Below are 20,317 nucleotides of genomic sequence, written 5' to 3' on the forward strand. Positions count from 1 at the left end.
AAGGAATGTATTAATACAGCCTCTTAAATGGATCTAGTAGGGGGAATCCAGTTAAATTAAAAGATATAGCCAATCTCTTCTTAATATAGTAATGCTTTCCTTCCAGCAGTCTGTGGCCATCTTATGAAGGTTGATAAGTTTATTGTAATAGTATTTCCAGTAGATTCAGTTATTATCAGCTCTTTAGCGATAAGGGAACAGGCAGAAAGCAGAAAGTTGTTTCAGTTGCCTATGTCTCATGCTGAATTGCAGGGGATGCTTGTATTTTCTAAAGTATTGAGCTGCCATTCCAAAAGGATGCCAAATGACACAGTGTTTTACAAACATCTTCTACACTGTGCTGGCCTGCTGGCTCTCTGTGAGTGTCTGAGATATCTGGGAAGGGGAGCTGCAAGCTCTTGCTTTATTTTATAGCTGGTTCACAAGTGTGAATTATACTTGGGAGCCACTCTAGAGGCAGTGAGGAATTAAAATTGCTAAGATTTGCTCCTGGTCATGCCCAGGTAAACTGGAGATAAAACTAGTGATAAGACAAGACTTTGTGAGGAAAATTTAACCATTGTTGAGGCTTTTACAAGACAAGTGCATTGCAGCTTATTTTGAATGCAACTGGGTGGAGGAGATTTTAAAAATGACCCACAATATAGGTTTTTGATTTTTTTTGTTTGTTTTAAATCTGACAATGTAACTACAAAAATCTAAGAAAAAAATCTGCAAAATTCTGACTTAGAATAAACAGGCAGTAAAAATCAGGTTCTAATTCTTTCAGTGTCTCAGGGGAGCATTTACATTTGTTGCTCTCTGAGACCATGTAAATTGTGAGGGAAAATTCTTTTTTCAGTGGTAAGGATGATAAGGAAACCCTGTTCATATTTGGCATTTTTCAGGCTGGAGTGAGTAGCAAAAATGTATAGAAGTGAAGCAGGTTAAGAAACTGTAAACAGCTTAGAGGTTGTTTAATGTACAGAAGTGTTTAACGTGACCAAAAATAGATGCTGTTTGAAGTTCATGGTGGGATTACAATTTACTGCATTCTTCCAACACCTTCAGAAAGCCAAACAGCCTCATGTTACCAGGCAAAGAAAACTATCCAAGGCCATGTACCTGCATGGTGTCAAAAGCAAGAACAGCATTTGACTCTTGTGACTCCTTGTTAGGTCTCTCCACACAGGACAGGAGGAAGGGAAGAGGTTTTCAACACCATGCATATGTGCAAAATAGCACTTTCAGCTCTTTCTGGCAAACTGAGAGCGTTGCTTTATGCTTTCAGTAAGCACAGAGCTCTCATGTTTACTGATGGGACTTTCACACATCAGGAAATCAGAAAACTGGAGACGTAATCAGCGTGTCTGTTCTTGAATGGGGAATTTTCCCCAGAGCGAGTTGTGATGCTCGCTCCTAATGATTTGCATCTTACGGTTCAGACTTTCCATGAGCTGCTTCCAGCACTGTAGGCACTAACTCGTGTTTGCAGTGCACACACACACACACACCCAGCTGCAAGGGTAACAGCCATAGCTGGAGCATTTAGATCTTGGCACAACTATGGGATTGACTGGGGATGTCCAATTCCTTGGCAGCCTGGCCCAGCTGTGGGGTTTAGGTGGAGATGTCGGTGCAACATTCAGTGCTACCCCAGGTTAGAGGTTAGCTAGAAACCAAGGCTTTTAAGAGAGGTTTTTTTAAGAGAGGTTTTGTTTGCTCTTCTTCACTGGCAGCAAGATGTTTTGCAAACTTTCTGGTGTGTGGTCTGTGCACACTGAATGGCTGACACTGAGCCTGTGTTGTGGGATTTCACCACTTCCATAGTATGAACAGCAAGCAGCAGCAATTCCAGGGAGGGAATTTTGTCCATCTTCTTAAAACAATGTACATAGCAGTGGGGAACATCATGTGACTACATGGACCTTATCCAGTGTTTTAAAGGGAAAATATCTCTAACAGTGCCCTGGTCTATGTAAACTGTATAGTTTTCCCAGATTTGGAGGAAAAGCACTGGTACTTTCCCAAGTTCTGCCCTTTTTAGTTTGATGTGGGAAAAAAAAAAAAAAAAAAAAGGAGTTGATTCTTGCTTTCCTTTTTTCTCTAAAATGGAAGGTAGTTTAATGAAAATAAGAAATTATGCTTTTTCATGTCACAAGGCAAAATCTTATCTCTGAGCTCTCTGTTTTCATGAGAATGAAGCAGAATATGTACTTTTTTTCTTAAGTAATAACCTCTACTCTTAGTGGTGAAGAAAAATATGTTGGTGTGTGATTCTCCAGCAGCCTAAAAGTGGATGTTGGGACGGCCCATCCTTGGGTGTGGGGTTATTTTCAGAGATATCCCCTGGCTTTGTCTTGAAGAATGCACAGACTTGAGGGAGGAAGGATGAATTTGCTTTTAAAGCATTCATCTGGACCTTGGGTGCTGGGAGCTGAATTTCCAGCGCTGGGACTGGCTTCCTCTGCAGCCTGCAGTGTGTTGCTCTGGGAATGTGTGTGCCACACAATGGATGTCAGCACAAAGGGCCCTGGAGGTGACTCCAGGAGGTCTGCACCACCTTACACTGCAGTGGGGCACTGCGTGGTGCCACGACCCCCTTCCCAGAAAATGCAGCTGCACCAGTTCAAGCACTGCTTTGTGCTGTTGGAGCTGTGCTGCTCCCAGTTCTGGAGTTAGGGTGGTCGTGGCGCATTTGGATGTCTCTGTACCACACTCCAACTGTAAACCCAGGAAGCACTGAAGTACTCAGAAAGAAACACAGAGTTCATAAAATGTTTCTGAACTGTCTGCATGGTCTGGTTTCGGATTTCTTTTGTTTTGCACAAGCTCGTCCTAGTCACTCCAATGTCACTGACTTTCATTCCCTCTGTGGCACTGGAAGCCAGCTAGAAAAAAAGGCCTTGTTTTGGCTGTTTCCCATGCCCAACCTTTTTTCCAGAAAACCCCAGTTTTGACTGACCCCAACTGCCTTCCAGGTTCTAACTCTGGCCTTGGGGCAAGCAGCAGAGCCTGGTGTTTAGAACACTGTTGGTCATTCCAGGGGGTCACTGTGCAGACTTGCACACAAAGCCATTGAACTCCTTTTTTCCCAACAGCCACACTGGAGTGACATTATGCGGCTTTGCAGAGCACCCTGAGGGCCTTGAATAAAAGGAGCTCTGCATATTCAAAGCAATATTATGTTTATCTGTTCTATCCAAAGTAGAGAAGAAAATGCTTTATTGTCTGTGGCTTAAAATCTGCCTGCTATGATGTTTATGACAGTACAAAAGACAAACTCTTTTTTATCCCTGAGGAAACACACGCTGCCACTGGCTTTGATTTCCATGGGGTGAAGGTGATGGGAGTAGTCCTGGGCCAGTGCTTGCACTATCCACCTTCCTCAGACATGAGAGATGGGGCTCACAGGCATTCCCCTAGCATGTTAGCAGCAGTTCACAGGATCTCCAGGCCAGTCTGGAAGTTCAAGTCATGGCTAATATAAAGGAAGCCAACTGTGTTAGCACACAGAGAAGTCATTGCCTTTTGTCCAAAGGAACATCAGGCTGACACTTTTTTCTTGGAGTCTCTTGGCTCCTACCATTTGGAAGATAAGATCTGTCCAGTAAGAGGGGGTTGTATAAACTTCCTGTGAACTTTCATAGCTGATGATCAAAAGGAATCACAAAACATGTTGTCATTATTTATCTATTTATTTATCAATTTAGAAGTTCAAAGAGTGTACAGTGCTATTGGTTGTGATTTTTTTTTTTCTCATGTAAACAAGGTGATATCATACTGGATGCACAGTCTTAGGCCCACATTTTCCATTTTGAGTTTACCTTAAGAATTCTTTTGCTCTGGAAAGCATCTTTGCAGGGGGAAAAATGTGAAAAATGTAACCACCACCCATATTCTGCTTCAGAAGTAATCCCAGCAATATTATCTGTCCTTGTGTCCCTTGCTTTGCTAAAAGATTCTCTTCCATTTGTTAGCTTCATATAGCCAATAAAACAATAGAGATGGTTCCCAACAGCATCTTTTTCTTTGTCCCACTACCTGGATGCAAGTACGGGTAGTGGGATACCTTGACAAGGGTTTGAAAAGTTCCCCTTCAGCTGGGGATTTGGCTTATATTCCCATAATTTATGTGCTCTGAGAAGGATTCTGCCCCTCTGTTCCCATTAAGTCAAAGCTTTGCAGTACTTGCTCAGATTCACACAAGATTTAGTCCTCCCAAAGTTATATTCTTGTGTGTTCTGCTTCAGTGCAATTCCAGGTGTGAGTGGATCTGTTTTTTGAATTGTCTTCTAGTCCCACGTGTAGCATTCTGTGTCACAGGATGTGTGCTGTGAACAGGGGGAACAGAAACTTGTCCTCTCACTTCTACTTGAGAGAAACAGTAGTGAAGTGAGACAAATGGAGATCTCACATTCATGTAGGGTCAAATCAGAAATCCTGTGGAGTTTCAAGAAACTCATTGACGTCTCTCCTGATATGGATGGTTCCCAGAGGAAACCTACTTGCCTCATTTGCCCTTCTGCTTGGGGCATAAATCCACCCTTGCTGGGGATATACAGACAGGACAAATAACCTCTCCTCGAGGGCTTCTCCCCCTCCATCAGTTTTGGACCTACAGCTTCCTGTCTCTCCCTTTTGGGCATGCCTGGGATGCAGCAGAGCCATGCAAGGAAGGGAGGAAGGGTGTTGACTGGAAGGAAGATTGGTTGCAGCCAGGGCAGGCTCTGGAGAGTTAAGGAGCAGAAGGACTTATTTACACGAGATTCCCACCTTTTGGTTATCCCTCTGGCTTGTCTTGTGCCTTGGCCAGGTGCCATCTGACACAGTTTGCAGCACTGGGATGTTGAGGGCTGGCTGAATTGGCTGCCTGGGCCCAGAGCCAGTTTGTATGGCTTGTTTGGCTTTGCACTGCTTTTCTAGCAGGGTGAGCTGTAATATGTGTCTCCTGTCATGAATCAGACCATAGGTATGGATAATTCTCAAACCAGGCATTCGCATGAGTTAATTCCACGCTGTTCACATTTAAAGTTGTTTTATTAAGGAATTATTCAGCTTATTGCTCAGCAAATTTTCAGCATCATCAGTAGATTTAGCATGAGGGTTGTGTCCCAGTATGACCAAACAGTGCCTTAAAGCTTTAATTGCCAAATAAAAGCTCTTTCCACTTCTCTTCTCTAAAATATATGACCTTACTAAACCACCACTTTGGTAAAATATTGTAGCCCACATTTGGTGTATTTTTAAGTTCTTTTGAAGTCAATGTTTAAGTGCTTTGCTGAATCAGGGCCTAAAATAATAATAGCCACAAAGTTAAGCCACTTTATTTTTGAATGAGTGTTTGCACAGCAGTTGAGTGCATGTCAGCTTCTTGTCATGACCCCCAGGTACAGATCTCCCCTTAGTTTTAGTGAATTAGAAACTTTTTCAAACTGCTGTCTTGCACACAGTTGCAGTGTCAGGGTCAGATGCAAGAATGGCAGGCTCATTTGCCGAATTAGATCAAACTGAAATGGGATATAGGGCCATAAAAGGGTTGGCAGCATCTCAAAGAGAGCACAGCTACGATTAGTCATTTCCTATATACATACTATATAAATACTGGGGATATACACACACAATTTTTTTTTTTTTTCTGGGTTAGTGAAACCAGTACAGTGCTGCAAACTTGATCCTTGCTAGATCATTGAGGAGGTCATGGAAATTTAATTCTCCTGTTAGAAGAGAGTTGTGCATATACTATGAGTAATGGATCTGAAATGGGGGACGAAAACAAGTCCGTAGCTGACTGATCTTAGTCTTTCACCTGTGCAGTCCCTTTGCAACTGGGGAGCTCCTATGTTGAACCAACTCTTTTGCTATTGTTAACAAGGCTACAATCTTCTTTTGTGCTACTTACTTGGATACCACAATCCTAGCAAAACACACAGTGGGGCAAAATTGAAGTTAACATGCCACTGAAGGCAGTGGAAGTTTCAATCACCTCAGTATAACAATACCTTTGGGGTCAAATGTGTTATCTTTTGCCACTTGCTTTGTTGTTGTGTTCTTACACCATCATGTTGGAGTGTTACCAATAAGGGCCTTATTGAGTTCTGTTAATTTAAAGAACTCAGTAGTGCTATGGGACTGCTTCAGAGTGTGTGGTGCCTGCTGCCCTGCCTGTCATCACTTTGCCCCACCTGGTAGTCCACAGAATTCCCCATGCAAAAGTATTGAGTGCTGGCTCTCTATAAAAGGAGCAAAGAACACAGTTTTTGTAGTGCATGTGTGCTTTACATTAAGAGCTGGCTCGGGCTTTTCCCCTTATTTCCATACCTCTGCAAGTCACTGCCTGGTGGTGAGGAAATGCTGCTCCCAAGCTCCCTGCCTCTCCCAGTGAGGTCAGCAGGAGCTGCAGGCACTTGCAGCAGTATTGGCTTAAAAACATACTGGGACAGACTAATTAAGTTTCACTTTTCGTTGTTGAGTCTTAAATGATGGAATTTCAAACAAATACATATTTGTTGAGGTCTCTGGAAAGACGGTCAGTAAATGTGTAGAGATGACATGAGGTAGAGCAATCAGATGGCCATCTTCAATGGAAAAGGCGAAAAAGCCCTTGTGAAGGGCACAGAGTTATTTGAGAAGAGGAAAAAAATACTAAGTAACATTGCAAGAGTGTTTTTTATCTAAAAAATGCAAAGGAAAATGTTACTGAAGTTGTAGCAGTGATTAATTTGAATTTATACCTACCAGAGATTTGTGCTGCTGTTGTGGCTGGTTTAGTCTGGAGCTCACCTCTGATACTGTGTTTTCACCTACTGAAAGTGATAGCATTTCATGAGGAACAAGTCTGATTTTTGTTTTCACTCCTGTTGCTGCTGATGGCTGCTTGGAAAGCATTCAGGAAAGGATCTCAGGCCGGGCAGCTCATGTTTCTCTTGCTGGTCTCCAGGCAGAGACTCCAGGTGCGCCTGGTGGGGGCTCCTGCTGTGCACTCACCTGCCCAGTTCGTGTCTGCTCCTGCGCCTCACGTGGCTGCTCCATCCCAGGGCCAGGAGTGTAGGAAGGAGTGTGTTCAACCAGTCAGAAAGGGAAGTGTGTCAAAAACAAGAAACCAAACATCAGCTGTGTGTGAGTAATGGGTTGTCTGTCTCCTGCAGGGGGTGAGGGTACACACTCTGATGCCTTTTGATGGCAGGGTAGCCATGACGTTGTAATTAATGCAAAATCAGCTGTTCATCATGTCCTCTGTTTATGATTTCAGACTCTGTCCAGAGCCTAAATTGTGCTCTGAGGTATTGATGTACTGTGATCCCAGTGAGTAAAATGTGGGAATGGCTCTTGTTTCACTGGGATCAATCTGAGTGACATATGTCACCTTTTGGCAAGGAACTAATTTTGGGCGTTTTCATGGTATTCATGGGGCTTACAATAGAAATGTGCTTGTCTGAGGGCTTCTGTTGTAGTCACCTGCCCAAGGCCAAAGCTTGGGTCATGGTTTTACTACTGTGCCTTGTTCCTACACATTTGTGTGTGCCTGATATGTTTTAACAACTTCACTTGCTTTGCTTGGAATTTTAAACTGTAACAGAGAGTGTATATAATGCACACAGCATTTTCAGTGATTTATGAGTGCCAGCTTGCCTGCTCCCCCAGATCCTTGCCATATATGCAGATGTGATCATGGAATGAAGTGCCACAGAGCCTTGCCATGAGTGCTGGAGATGGTACACACATATACATATTTTCCAATATGATGCAGATGGTACACACTCCCATGTTATCAGTGGTAGGGTCTATAGAAGAGCTGAGCATGATTAGCCATTTCACTTGTCCATTGATCAAATTTTAAGAGTGTTTTTTTTTTAATTCAGTGTCTTTGAACACTCCCTCTGCAAGTGATGCTGTGTAAAACGTTACTTTCCTGTGAGGAGTTAGCAGTTCCCCTCTTTCCCCAGTCACACTGCTGAAATTGTGCCCACTTGCAGCATGTGATGAATTTATCTTGGTAAATACACCAAAGGAACTTTCCAGGACAAAACCAAGTCAGAATTCCTTAATATTTGGCTCTCATGGCTCTGGCTGGGCATCACTGGTGCATTCTTAGTGTATCTTAGTGTGAAATTGCAAACTTAGCATATGGTATTTTCATATCTAGGAACTATTTGATGTGTTGTCATTTCAGCATCTTCTGGATCCTTGACAGCTTAAGTAGGTGTTTTGTTTTATTTATCTACCTGTGAGCAGTCTGCACACAGTTTTTGGTAACAGTGTAAAATATGCCTATGTGTATAGGCATATTTTTTATTTATATATATATATATATATATTATATATGTGTGTGTGTGTGTGTATGCTTTTGTGTGATGTTCTTGTTAGAGAGAGGTGATTTAAGTGTGCAACCTACTGGGAATCACAAAATTCAGAGTTTTCTGAAGTACAGGCAGTGTAATATGCTCTGGTATAGTTTGTATGTCAGGATGGCTACATGGAGAAACAGGTGTTCCCATGAAACATCTTGGCTATCTCACACAACCAGAGGAGTAATATATTGGAACTCTTCAATCTCCTCATGTAGAAACCTAATTATGTTGGTTATATCATGTATGTTTTCTTGTGTTCAACTTCCAAAATAATATATAAAGGTTTTCATATGCCAGTATTGGGTTTTAAATGCAGGGGTGGAGCATTAAAACAGCACAATGAAGTGGTTAATAGATACAGAAGAAATTGATTTCCTATTTAGCTTGGCATAGGCAGCTTTGCAATTTTCTGCCCACTAGAGGGACTGCTGCTTATACTGCTCATTGCAGAACACAGACTCATGAAATCCCTTCAGTATCTTTAAAGAAGTCTTAAAACTTTGAATGACTGACTCTGATTAAATCCTCTGAAGAGTAGGTCTTCAAGGTATTTCTCAAAGTGTAAAAACTTTGGGCACAGTACCCTTACTCTGAGTCTCCAAATATTTTTTTAACTGAATTTTCTTAATAAATGTTCTTTCTTTTTTATTAGGTATTTTCTGTTCTCTTGATTTATCAGCCCAGACTTTCCTATATTATGTTGGTGGGGATTAATTTGGATACTTTTTGTCAAGGAAAAATGTTGTAGGTTTTTATTTATGTTTGGAGTAAGTTTTGTTTTGCAACCATGGTGCCAGTGAATATGGTAAACTAATCAGTTCTTGTATTTGCAAACGTCAGTGAAATGGGTTTTTCCTTTAACTGGGAGATAACAAGTTTTGGGTAAGCAACACTTAAACTTACAGTCAGTACGAGAAAACTTCCAGATGTATCTCTGTGTTCTTGTTTAGCTGGGGGATTTTCTTCTGTTTGTTTGTTTGAGCTGCATGTTCCTGACCTGCCCAATTTTCTTCTTAATTACAGAAACATGAAAGAATACAGGAAATCCTGCATGACCTTATGAATACCTGTGCTAATTAAGTCACTGGCTTGGTACTGGAAGAACAGCAAGGTAAGCAGTCAGGCCATGCCAGCAGCATTTCTTGTAATCTGCATGATTGTATTTCAACAAAGCTTTAGTGCTTTCACATATCAAATTCATACCCAGGCAGGCAAAGACAAATAGCCTGCAGGTCTGAATGAGATAGATTTACTTTTAGTTCAAAGCTTTGGTGAGCAAACATCTCTTTTTTTACTTCGGGGGAATTAAAAAAAAAAAAATCAGCAAGTTTTGTGGTTGTTTTCTCTTTTTCAGAAGACAATATCTCTCATTTCCACAATCAATTCCTGCCCAAATCTCAGCTTCCTGGACTGACTCTGGGGAGGGGCTGGAGGAGGGGTGGAATGTTTCAAAACTTAGCTGATGAAAAGGCATGCTGTTTTGTGGATGCCTCCCAGAATTGTTTAAATCTGTGTGTGTGTGTGCGCGCGCGCTTATGAAAAGGGGGGGTGGGGGGAGAGAGATCTCCATGACAACTGGCCTGGCCAGTCTGTGTTCTCTGCAATCATTTTAGCTGGAATCAGTGCTGTGAGAGGTCATATGAAGGAGTTATGGGAAGCACAGCAGGTATTAGACACTAAACGACTGGTTTTCTGATTGCCTCAGATAATAACACAGAGTTTTGTCTGGGAAATACAAATCTGAGAATGGAGTGGAAAGGGAAATGCTCCAAATTTCAGGTAACAAAAATTGCCTTTTTAATGTTATGTCCTCCCATTGTAAAGTTTGATGATTTTTAAATTTTTTTCTTTTTTTTTATTGGTGGTGGTGTTTACTCTCAGCCGAGAGTGCTGGAGTGATCTTGGATTCCCTAACTCTGGGGAATGATGTCATGCAACAGTTGGATTCTATTAGCCAGGAAAAGAGGAAACATCCTGCATTTTTTGTTTTTGGGGTGGGAGGGGGGAAGGGAGTTACTTTGGCTCTTTGTTGAATTTTGTGCAAAGGCTAGAAGAAGTGTTTTAAATAAAAAGTTTGTAACAAATTAACTCCCAGAAAATATCATTTAGGACCCAGACAGCACCAAAGCTTAAACCCACTGAAACGATTACTCCTATATGCAAGAAAATTATTATGTAAATATTACAGAAATCAGAAGACTTTTCTTTCATCTTGAATGCTTCTATATTCATCTTTAATGAGAAAATTAATTAAACTATAATTAAACAGAGGATTTGGAGCCTCCCTGCACTTGGGATCCTTTAGTAATTGTTTGGAGAATGTGCTGCTATAGTTTCTTCTGGGTTGGGCTCTTTCTCAAGCGACTGCCCATGAATAGATGATGCCAGCACATTGTCCTTAATAAGGTTTTCAGTCCTAGACTGTGTATTTTATAGCTGTAGACCAGCCTTTTTGGGAGAAGGCAGTGAGGAAAGAAAGCAGAAAACTCATAATTTCAGCAATTTGGAAGGGACTTTCCTTCCCAGCTTTCCTTCTGCAAAATGCCGTATAAAACACTCAATGCTGGGGCATGATGCATAGCATTTTAAACTGAAAAATACCTAATGAGTGTACAACTGCTGTATCCTAATGAAAAGACTTAAAAATTTAATATAATCCTACTTTGCCAAACATCACAAAACCACATGGTATCAGCAACCATGATGAATATATTAGGTCACCATTGTGCTGTTTAAATTCCCCTTTGGAGATGCTCATTTCTACTTTTATGCTGCTTTGTTCCCTTCAGTGTGTTTCAGGCATGATCCAAAGCTTGCTGGAGTCCATGGGAGTTTTCCCTTCAACTTCAAAGGGCTTGGGATCAGCCTCTGCCTGAGAACTTCCCAGCCTCTCTGTCAGTCTTTTGACTGCAGGACCAGGCCACAGGCTCTGCCTTTTCTTTCTTGAACTTTCCAAACAGAAGGTCTTTTGTGTTGCTCCAAACAATGCCAGACGCTGCTGACTGGCTTCTGCGTGGCTGCTAATAACACATGCTGGAGATAATGGTGCTGCTGATCTCCACTTTCTCCTCAAACCTTCCTAGAGGGGAAAGAATGGAAATCAGATCCTTCCATCCCACCTCCCCTCCTCACACATGGCTGTTGTGTACGAGCCTGTGTGTGTGCAGATTGTTCCTCGATTAAAGGGCTGTGCTTCAGAGGGGAATCCCAGGAAGACTTTAGGGAAAAAGCGCTGTCATAGCGGTGACCTACCCTAGAGCGCTCATGCAGGAGCAGCAGGCTGTGCTGGAGCAGAACTGACAGCTGTCATCTGCAAACTGAGGGCTCACCAGCACTGCCTAACTTTGTGTCTACACCTCTTGCCTGCCAGATCCATTCCATCAATAAATACTACTGTTAGCAAGTATTGTTAGACTGGTTTGAAAACAATTTTATTTTCATCTCTTTGATGGTTAGGACCAGTTTAATAAGAATCCTTGTGCTGTTTTTTACTAAAAATGAAGTATCTGTGGAGCTGGTGTGCTAATTTGAACCAACTCCCTCCTTAAGAAGGAACACTGTGATCATTTCCCAATTTTAAGGTCCATTTGAGGGAAAAATGCTATTAGCTGAAATTTCTAAGACAGACAAATCTAATGATTTTCAATGTTGCAACCACTGCTTTTAAGCACTTACATTTTACTGATAATCAGCTTGGGAATCCTGAGAGATCTCTGCAAGGTGTTGCAAACCGGGTACTCCAAAGGCAGCAGTGGGTTTTTGGTGTGTTCCTGTTTGCTGTGATGCAGCAGGAAGCCTGGTGAATTCTCTCCCAGTGTTTCTGGCTGAGTGGCATTTCCCTTAATAGTCTGTGCTGTAGCATTTGCAAGTTACTTTGAAAAGTGATACAAGGCATCATTCACTTGGTCCTTTAAGATAATTTCCATATGTTCTAGCATTCTGAATGGTTTCAAATTAAGTTTTCATACATTATGTTATGTATACCTTACAAGTAGGAAATAATAATAATAGAAATTATTATGTATTTGTAACTACAATTGTAACAAGATTGACCCATTGTTTTTTCATCTGTTGAGGGAGTGGGCAGTTCAGGAAGGCTGCTGGTATAGCTGGTAAGGCAGGTGGAGTTCTTGCAGGAGTCTGTGCAGGTGTAACAGCTCTGTGTTCAACACAGCACCTCTGGAAAGGTCCTTAGCTCAGCATTTACATTTTTGTAGTTGTCACTTTAAAAGTGCATTCATTTCTGTATTTCAAAGACAGTTTTGTGTCATCCTGATATAAATATCCTCACTGGTCCCAGGTGTCCACCATGTTTCTGTCAGTAGCTGAATGTCTATATTCAATCTGTGAATAATCAGTGGCTCTGAGTTTTGCAGAGAAATTGGTGAGGTTCTTTGGTGGGATTAATTGCTTTCTGTCTCATTGTACTTAAAGGAAAGTGAAGGGACACTGTAGAAATATTGTTTGTTCCCTGTTCTTGACTGTCTGCTGAGTAATTTTTATATTCTGAGGTATAGTGTTTTAATTGCTTGTTTCATCTTGCATAGATCCTGTCTTCTGTAACTCCTTGTACACCCTCTATCCATAGGCTGACAGCAGATGTTCATGTTGTCTATTGAGGTCAATTCCAGGTTAGCTGCTATCCTGACATATTTGTCTTTATTACTTAGAAATACACTGCTTTGCAAATGAGCTGAGGCTACCTAGAAGCCTAGGACTGACTTTGTATCATTAAATACTAGTTTCTGCTCTTATTCCTTTCTTTAGATTACTACAGATTCTATTTTGACATTATACAGATTTTATTTTTCTTCTTAGGGAAAGTCTGTGAGACATCGGAAAAACCCCGTAGTTTTCTTTGGTTCTGCTGTTTCTGTTGAAGGTTGATCTTTAGAGCACCTGGTGTTGTGGGCAGATGTACCTTTAAATTCTTGAACACAAGATCAGTATTCTTCATCTGTAAACTTATGCCCATTATGGGTAGAATTGGATTGAAAATAGCACTGAAAATTGGATTGAAAACAACAGTGCTGCATGTTTGTTAGAGCTGCTCATGAGGATGCTCAAATCTTTCCTGATTTTCTATAAGTTAATTTCAATTCCAGTAGTATGAACAGTGAGTTCTCAGTTGTTTCCTCTCATGTTCTCTTTTCTGGTCATGAGTGACTTCCCAAGGTGTAAAATCTGACACACAAAAAATCTGTTTTGTGCAGCTCACACTGGAAATGGGTATGGCTACCTTTAATTACAGCAAGAACCTCGACATGATGGCACTGTCATTCTGCTCTACAGTGAAGGCTCTCATTAGTACTAATCAGTGATCTCTCTTTTGGCTGTGCATCTTTGACCCAGTTACTTTGCTGAACTTAACACAGTTGCTAGTATGACACAAAGCAGACTCTTGGCACAGCCCTGATCACAGAGCAGGGCAAGATCTGGCAACTTTCACACAAATCCATTATAATTAAGGCTTCCGCTCTGGGATTTAGACTGCTTCTTTCTCTTAAAAGCCTGAGGCTTTTGAAAGTATTTTTTCAGGCTGAAAATGGACCCACTTCTGGTAGAGGCAATGTCCCCAGGTGGTACTAGGTTTATGCAGACCTGGAAGAGGCAGGTGCTGCTCTTGTTCCTTCATCAGGCTTTGCAAACATACTTCCAACCTGAGTGCTTTTTGAACAGAGCCTCCCAGTTGTTCCTCAATTTCATGTGACAACAGAGTCCCCATAGCAGTTACAGGAGTGTTGCACAGTTGGCTTTGCTCCAGTGCCAGCTCTTATTCTGAGTTCAAGCCTCATGTAACATCAATCTTCTCTGCCCACTTGGAGCCAAACTGCTGTAGTCAAGGGGCTGTTCAGAGGAGCCCTGCTATCCCATCCTCTGAGGCAATGCTTCCTCCTGGAACCCTTTTTGCCCATCCTGTTGCAGTTTGATGACAGGAAGATGAATTGGAGGTTACAACTTCTGCCAATGGCAAGAGCATAGTTTGGCATCCCCTGTGCAGCTGGAATCCAAAGGATACAAGCCATCAAGTTATCTGTGCTCCTGGACCAGCTGAGCCTGATGGTTTATAACCAGAACATCCCTCCTCTCTTTAAAGCTTCCTTGAAATTTAAAAGGCATCACTAAGCATTTACCGCATTTAAGGGCATGGTGAGGACAGCAATTTTGATAGTCCTGTTCCCTACAATGCTGTTTCATGCCTTCTTGGTAGAGAGTAAAAAGCAATTTGAGAGCTGCAGCAGTATAGAAACATTTGCAGCTGCACAACTCACATTCCCATGTTTCAGTCTCTCACAGGCTCATGCAGACCTTCTATTATTAGTTTTAAAAGAATAGCTGACAGCTGATTAATTTGAATGGCGTATTCCAGAGAGAGCTGTTTTATGACTGTCAAGGGTGGCAAGCCAAGAAAATATTGACTGAAATTACAGAGAGAGGTTTCTGATGTAGAGCACAATCCTGTTTATCCAAAAGATTTGTAGGGGACAAAACCATCTTCATACCACCCTGCTGTCAACATGTTCAAACCCATTCTGGGGGAGGTGAGAAACTGAAAAGCTCAGCCAGTTTTGCATTCATCCCCTCACAGTTTTCTGGGAGAGTTCCTGGGGTTTTCCTGGCATTTTGTCACAGAGCAGGGGCTGTATTGCAACTCAGTCTTTAGAAGCCCACCTGAAAAATAATTTCAAGTGACTCATTCTGGTGTTGGTTTTCGAAGAGTCAAATTGGTTTCAGAGGGAAGAGTGAAAATAAAACTACTCTTGGACAATGGATATGCTCTTTGTAATCAGCTGATGCTCTGGATTAGGGCTGCTCTGCTGTGCATCAGACTGGGTTTCACTGACCTTGCTGTGCTTAGGCTCAGGGCAGCAGAGGGGCTTTTGGAAGGGTGTGAAGATCTAAGAGCACACATGGGTTTTTCAGTGGTGTCTGGTCACCCCTTTCATTTCCTGTGGAAAGCACTGCCCTTAAGTGCCACTTGTAAGCAAGACTCTGCTCACAGCCTGGGCAGCTGAGGCACAGTTACAAGACTCTTGCCCTGATCTGAGGCTTCAGTGGAGTAGGAGAGCCAGTCCTGTCCCTGAAGATGGCCCATTTAGGCCTTCTGCTCCCTTCAGCATCAAGCCTCTCCTATGATGTTGTGATGTCCCTTGCTTTCATGGGCCTGTTTTCCTTGCCCCACCTGTGGGACACTCTAATGTGGCAGGAGTCACAAAAGGTTGGAGTGAAAAGAGGCTTGGGGCAAGAAGACAGAATTGTCCCCTAGTCATGAGAGTTATTTTATATAAAGGTTGGGTGAAGGCAGAGGTTGAACCAACTGCATTTAGAAACACTGATTTTGTGCCCAGATGTTTAGAGGTCCTTGTGTGGTGAGGGGGCTGTTCTCCAAGAGAGAGCAGAGAACCCCATCAGCAGGTTACACTCTTTTCTGCTCCAATCTCGGTGCACAGTAGAATGTACTGTCAGATTTGGCATGCTCTCCTCTCCTATAAGAAGACATTATCCAGGTTTCTGCTGAAGCACATCAAGAGCTGAGGTCCCTGCTGTGATTTATTTACTCTTGGCTGACGTGTAAGGATAGCAGAAGACAAATGTAGACATGACTCAGTAAACAGATGTAAACCTGACTTGGTGCTGTGTACTGCAATAGCACAGGATGCCTCCTGGGATATACAACCACATGGAAGAGCAGGGCATTCAAAAAACAGCCCGAGGTCATCAGCCTGCAGCACCATATCATCAGTTCCCAGGGCAGTTCCTGTGTTTGTGACTCTGATAATGGGTGTGCTACATGTTCAAAAATTATGGTGAGATCCTCAGGTAGAGGAAGGCAGTTATGCTAAAGGTTTTCATAATTTTTTCTGGAAAATCTATGCTGTTCTTGTTCTAGGTAGGGCAGGCTGATTGAAAAGGGTGTGTCTATCCAGAGATTTCAGGAGTCAGGCAATGGCTGTTCTGGTCAGGCTGTGAAATGTCCTGAAATTCTCAACAAATTCCTCTTTCTCCATCTCAGTATTTCCATCTACAAAACCAGGCTGCATTAGATGAATTATCCTCTTGTACCAGCCTCTTGCTGAACTGTGTCAGGAGTGTAATGTTGTTTTGGCAGCTGTACTGCTGGTGTAATCTTCTCTACAGTAGCAGTGCATGTGGGCTGGCTGTCTTCTGAGACCTGGCATCACATGGGCTCCTCAGGGATGCAGTGACAGGACAGACTCCAAAGTGAGCTGCCACTGGTTCCTGAGCAGGGTGAGTTTTTACTACCTGTATTGGTGCCAAATGATATGCTGGCTTCTGGAAGTGTTAAAGTGTTTACAATTAAGAAATGATTTGTCACAAGAAAAGAACAAACCTGTTGCGTGCAGTGAGGGAACAGTCAAGTGCTCCCAAGTCTGGGCAGAAAAGGAAAATGCTAGGAAATAGCTGGAGGAACGGGGCAGGAAAAAAATCCAGCTGATATTGTGTAGAAGTTGAGAGAACCTTGTTAAAATATAATTATTCTTCTGGATAAGAGGTGGGCTTTGTGCAAGGTGGGCAGAAGTGGAGCAAAGTCAAAACCCAGGCTTCTGGCTCAGCTTATCATTTCAACACCTATCATTGCAAGATTTGCTTATGATCTGATTTAAAAACAAACCGAACCATCATTGTATGGGAATCCTGCAAAATATCACTTCATGGACAAATGGTGTTTCCAAAACAAAACAGTCCAGGGCACCTGGAGCAGAGGGATGATGCTGGGACCTGCTGGGCTCTTTCACTGCTGAACAGGAGCAGCAACACTTGCCTCAGACAGATTGCCCTTGTGACAGTGGCTCATTAAAGATTGCCCCACCAGTCATGTTTCCATGACAGCCTCAGGTCTGACAAATGTGACAAAGCTGTGTTTTATCAGCAAATCCCCTGTGGGACCTAGTCAGGAAAGCATATGGATAAGGAGAGAAAATTATTTTTCCTGCTCTTTGTTACTGACCGATGGTGCTTTTTGTGTGTGAAGCAGCCAGCTATGACTGGCTACATTTCCCTGCAATTTGCAGTACCTCCTGTGTGGGGCTGAACCAGTGCTGACTGAATATTTTTTCCATTTGTTAAGAAGTTTTATTTGTTGTTTTGGGGACCAAGTAAGCTCTACTCTGAAGTTCTGGAGATTGAAGCACCAGTGGAGGTGCTACAGGGAGACTTTGGCACCCTTGAATTAAGACATGAAATCAACTTGAATCAACATTAAAATTTTTTTTGCAGAACAGTTACAGAAATTCAGATAGCTATGTTGGCCAGGGTTGAACCTGTGGGGTGAGCAGTCAGACTTGTTCTCTTGCAATTACTTAAAATAAGCAGAACAGGAACATGTCACTTATATTCAACTAGTATCTCCCTTTGAAATTCCTCAGTAAACACTACAAGATGTAGCACTCTGCAGCCACTTGTTTTCTGTAGGTTATCTATTAAAATGTTGTATACCAAATCACACTCATACAAAAAACATGGAGAAAACAAAAGGATAAAATTATAGACATGGAGAGCTCTCTTTCTGTAATGTACATATCAATCTTGATTTCTAGAAGGATCTGTAATAACAGAATTTTTCTCCCCTATCCAGGGAACATAAAATAAGGGAAATAATAGTTGTATAAATAAGATAATATGACATAACTAATAAAAAGGAGGAGGGCTTTTTGAAGTAGAGCATGATTGCCCTTTCCTGAATAGTCAGATTTGCTTAGAAGCATTCAGTCCATCTCTGAGGGGAATTGCAGACAGGATGCAGCTTTGCTAATATTGGCAGGTATTGGAGTTTTTTTTTAACTGAAGTGGTAGACCCTGGGTCTCTCTATCAGAAGGTCATGAGTTGAATCCTGGTGCTACACTCAGGAGGCTAAAGAAAAAGCAACCAGGATGTCTCTCAGACAAAATCTTGTCACGTACAAATTTCTCTAATTTCTGAGGGAGTGGTGAGACAGAGCAACAGGTTTCCCAGAGAAGCTGTAGTTGTCCCACCCCTGGAAGTGTACCAGGCCAGGCTGGATGGCACTTTGAGGAACCTGGTCTAGTGGAAGCTCCCTATTCATGGCAGGAACTAAATGATCTTTAAAGGTCCCTTCCAGTCTATACCATTTGATAACTCCATAAACTTTGTGACACACCAAGCACAGTCAGTGGGTAAATGAAAGGAATGCAAATGAGTTTGTTCACAATGGATGCTATGTACCTCAGCACAGCTGGGTATTTTATGAGGGAATACCTTTGTTTTGCAGTTTTAACAGCATCAAATATCTATTTTTCAGAAAGAGGAAAAAGATTTCTTAAGAAGGAGAAAGTGTTGCTTAATGAATGAAGCATTTCTGTGCAAGATTGACATTCTGTTCTGTTTTTGGCACTGAAAGTAGAAAAGGCAACATTTGAGGACAGTCAATCAAAAGGAGCTGACAGCCATTTTATAAGGTGTGACCTTTGTATGTAGGCTCTGCTGGCAGCAGTGGTGTGCAGCATTACCAATCATGTTGTATATTCTTTTGCAAAACTACAGCAAAATGAAGCATTAGGTGACTCATGAAGTTTATTGCAAAGTTTTCTTTGTTGCCTGGTAACAGCCAGCCCCAGCAATGTACCTCTTCCATTGCACCTTTGCAGGGATGGTGTAAGAAACTGTGTGGATGACATCACTGCAAACTCAAATTGCCACAGTGTTTGAAGAGAAACTACTCAAGTGAGACCAATATTTTGAGTTTTGTTTGTATAGTGTTCACTATGCTAAGCCTTACTCTGTTTCTGAGGTAGTGAAGGTAATAATAACTGGGTTAATAAAGGTCAGGCCTGAGGACCACCACTGTTAAATTGAGTAGAGTATTGCCTTTTTCTAGCTGTAGCTTTTCTAAAGATACACACATTTTGATCCTCAAGAGCCATGAACTATCTTTTGGTTAAAAGGAGAGGCAAGGTGAGTCAATGCATAATCAACTTGCTCTTCACTTTCTTCCAATCCTGTCACAAATCTGTGGCTGAAAATGCAGTACTTACAAAATCTCTCCATCCTGTATCTTAACAGGAAGTTTGCATTTCTGTTGTTTTTCTACAGCCAGCACATTCCTGTTGGCAGTACAGGTGGGGAAGTGGAAAACCAGCTTAGAAATGTGAAAAAGTGCTTTGTCTCTGCTGGCTGGATCATAGCTTGCATTTTTCATTCTACCTTCAAAACCTTTCTTCCCCCAGAAAAATGACTCTGAATCCCAGACAGCATTCCTGTAAAAGCAACTGAGTCATCTTCCTTGGGAATTGAGAGAGCACTGTGATGTGGGGTTACATTCTTAGTGGCTAAGATGAATGGGTAGTTAGGAATTTACTGTAAATCTGTATTATACTGTTCATTATTGGGGTTTTTTTTGTGTATTCATACAGGGAGAAAACAGACAACATTGCTCTGAAACAGGTTGGGTTTTTTTTCTGGGTTTTATTTGTATTAATGTAGTAGCAAGCAAACCAAAAACTGGTGTGACTCATAAGATGTGAAGTGGAGAATCAAGAAAGATATTTCTCTTTTTTCCTCTTTCCTCATCATCAAAAACTTCCAACCAATATATTTTTTGAAGCAGTTCATGTTTCACAGCTAAGTGTTAAATTTCCCCCACTTACACTAGCTAGTTGGATCATACATTTGCAGTTTCATAGCTGAGATTATTTATTAATAATCTTACGTATTCAGGTAAAAGTACATGTGGCAAATATATTTTTGCAACAAATCTGTGGTGTATGCAAAGCAGCACCAGGTTTCAGGTCTCAGCAAAGTGTGTCTGTGAGTAGGTGATTATACAGATTTTTATTCTTCCTCTCTCCCTAGGTAAAAAGGACTATAACTAAAGGGGATGTGCAGGCTATTGTATTAAGTTCTCTTCTTGATCTCAAAGCTGTTATGGGTGGGAAAGAAATAGCCTGCACTTCCAATTGTGGGAAAGACATGTGGACAAATGCCCTGAAGGGCAAGAGGTGTGTAA

The 20,317-nt window shown here is 41.8% G+C and overlaps 1 protein-coding gene across 26 annotated transcripts in view; it reads left to right on the forward strand.

Annotated features, from left to right (window-relative positions):
* The window catches only part of DENND2B (DENN domain containing 2B), a 152,726-nt gene that overhangs the window by 29,188 nt on the left and 103,221 nt on the right, over positions 1–20,317 (forward strand). For 14 of the 26 annotated variants that reach the window (XM_086892049.1, XM_086892031.1, XM_086892056.1 and 11 more), the window contains 2 exons: positions 9,354–9,441; positions 10,036–10,109. The gene's annotated coding sequence lies outside the window, so the exon portion shown is untranslated. The remainder of the gene's footprint in view (positions 1–9,353; positions 9,442–10,035; positions 10,110–20,317) is intronic. The other 12 variants (XM_086892043.1, XM_086892059.1, XM_086892046.1 and 9 more) reach the window with 1 other exon arrangement.

This window comes from Cyanistes caeruleus, chromosome 6, assembly GCF_971803275.1.
Source record: "Cyanistes caeruleus chromosome 6, bCyaCae1.hap1.1, whole genome shotgun sequence".
Taxonomy (NCBI): Eukaryota; Metazoa; Chordata; class Aves; order Passeriformes; family Paridae; genus Cyanistes; species Cyanistes caeruleus.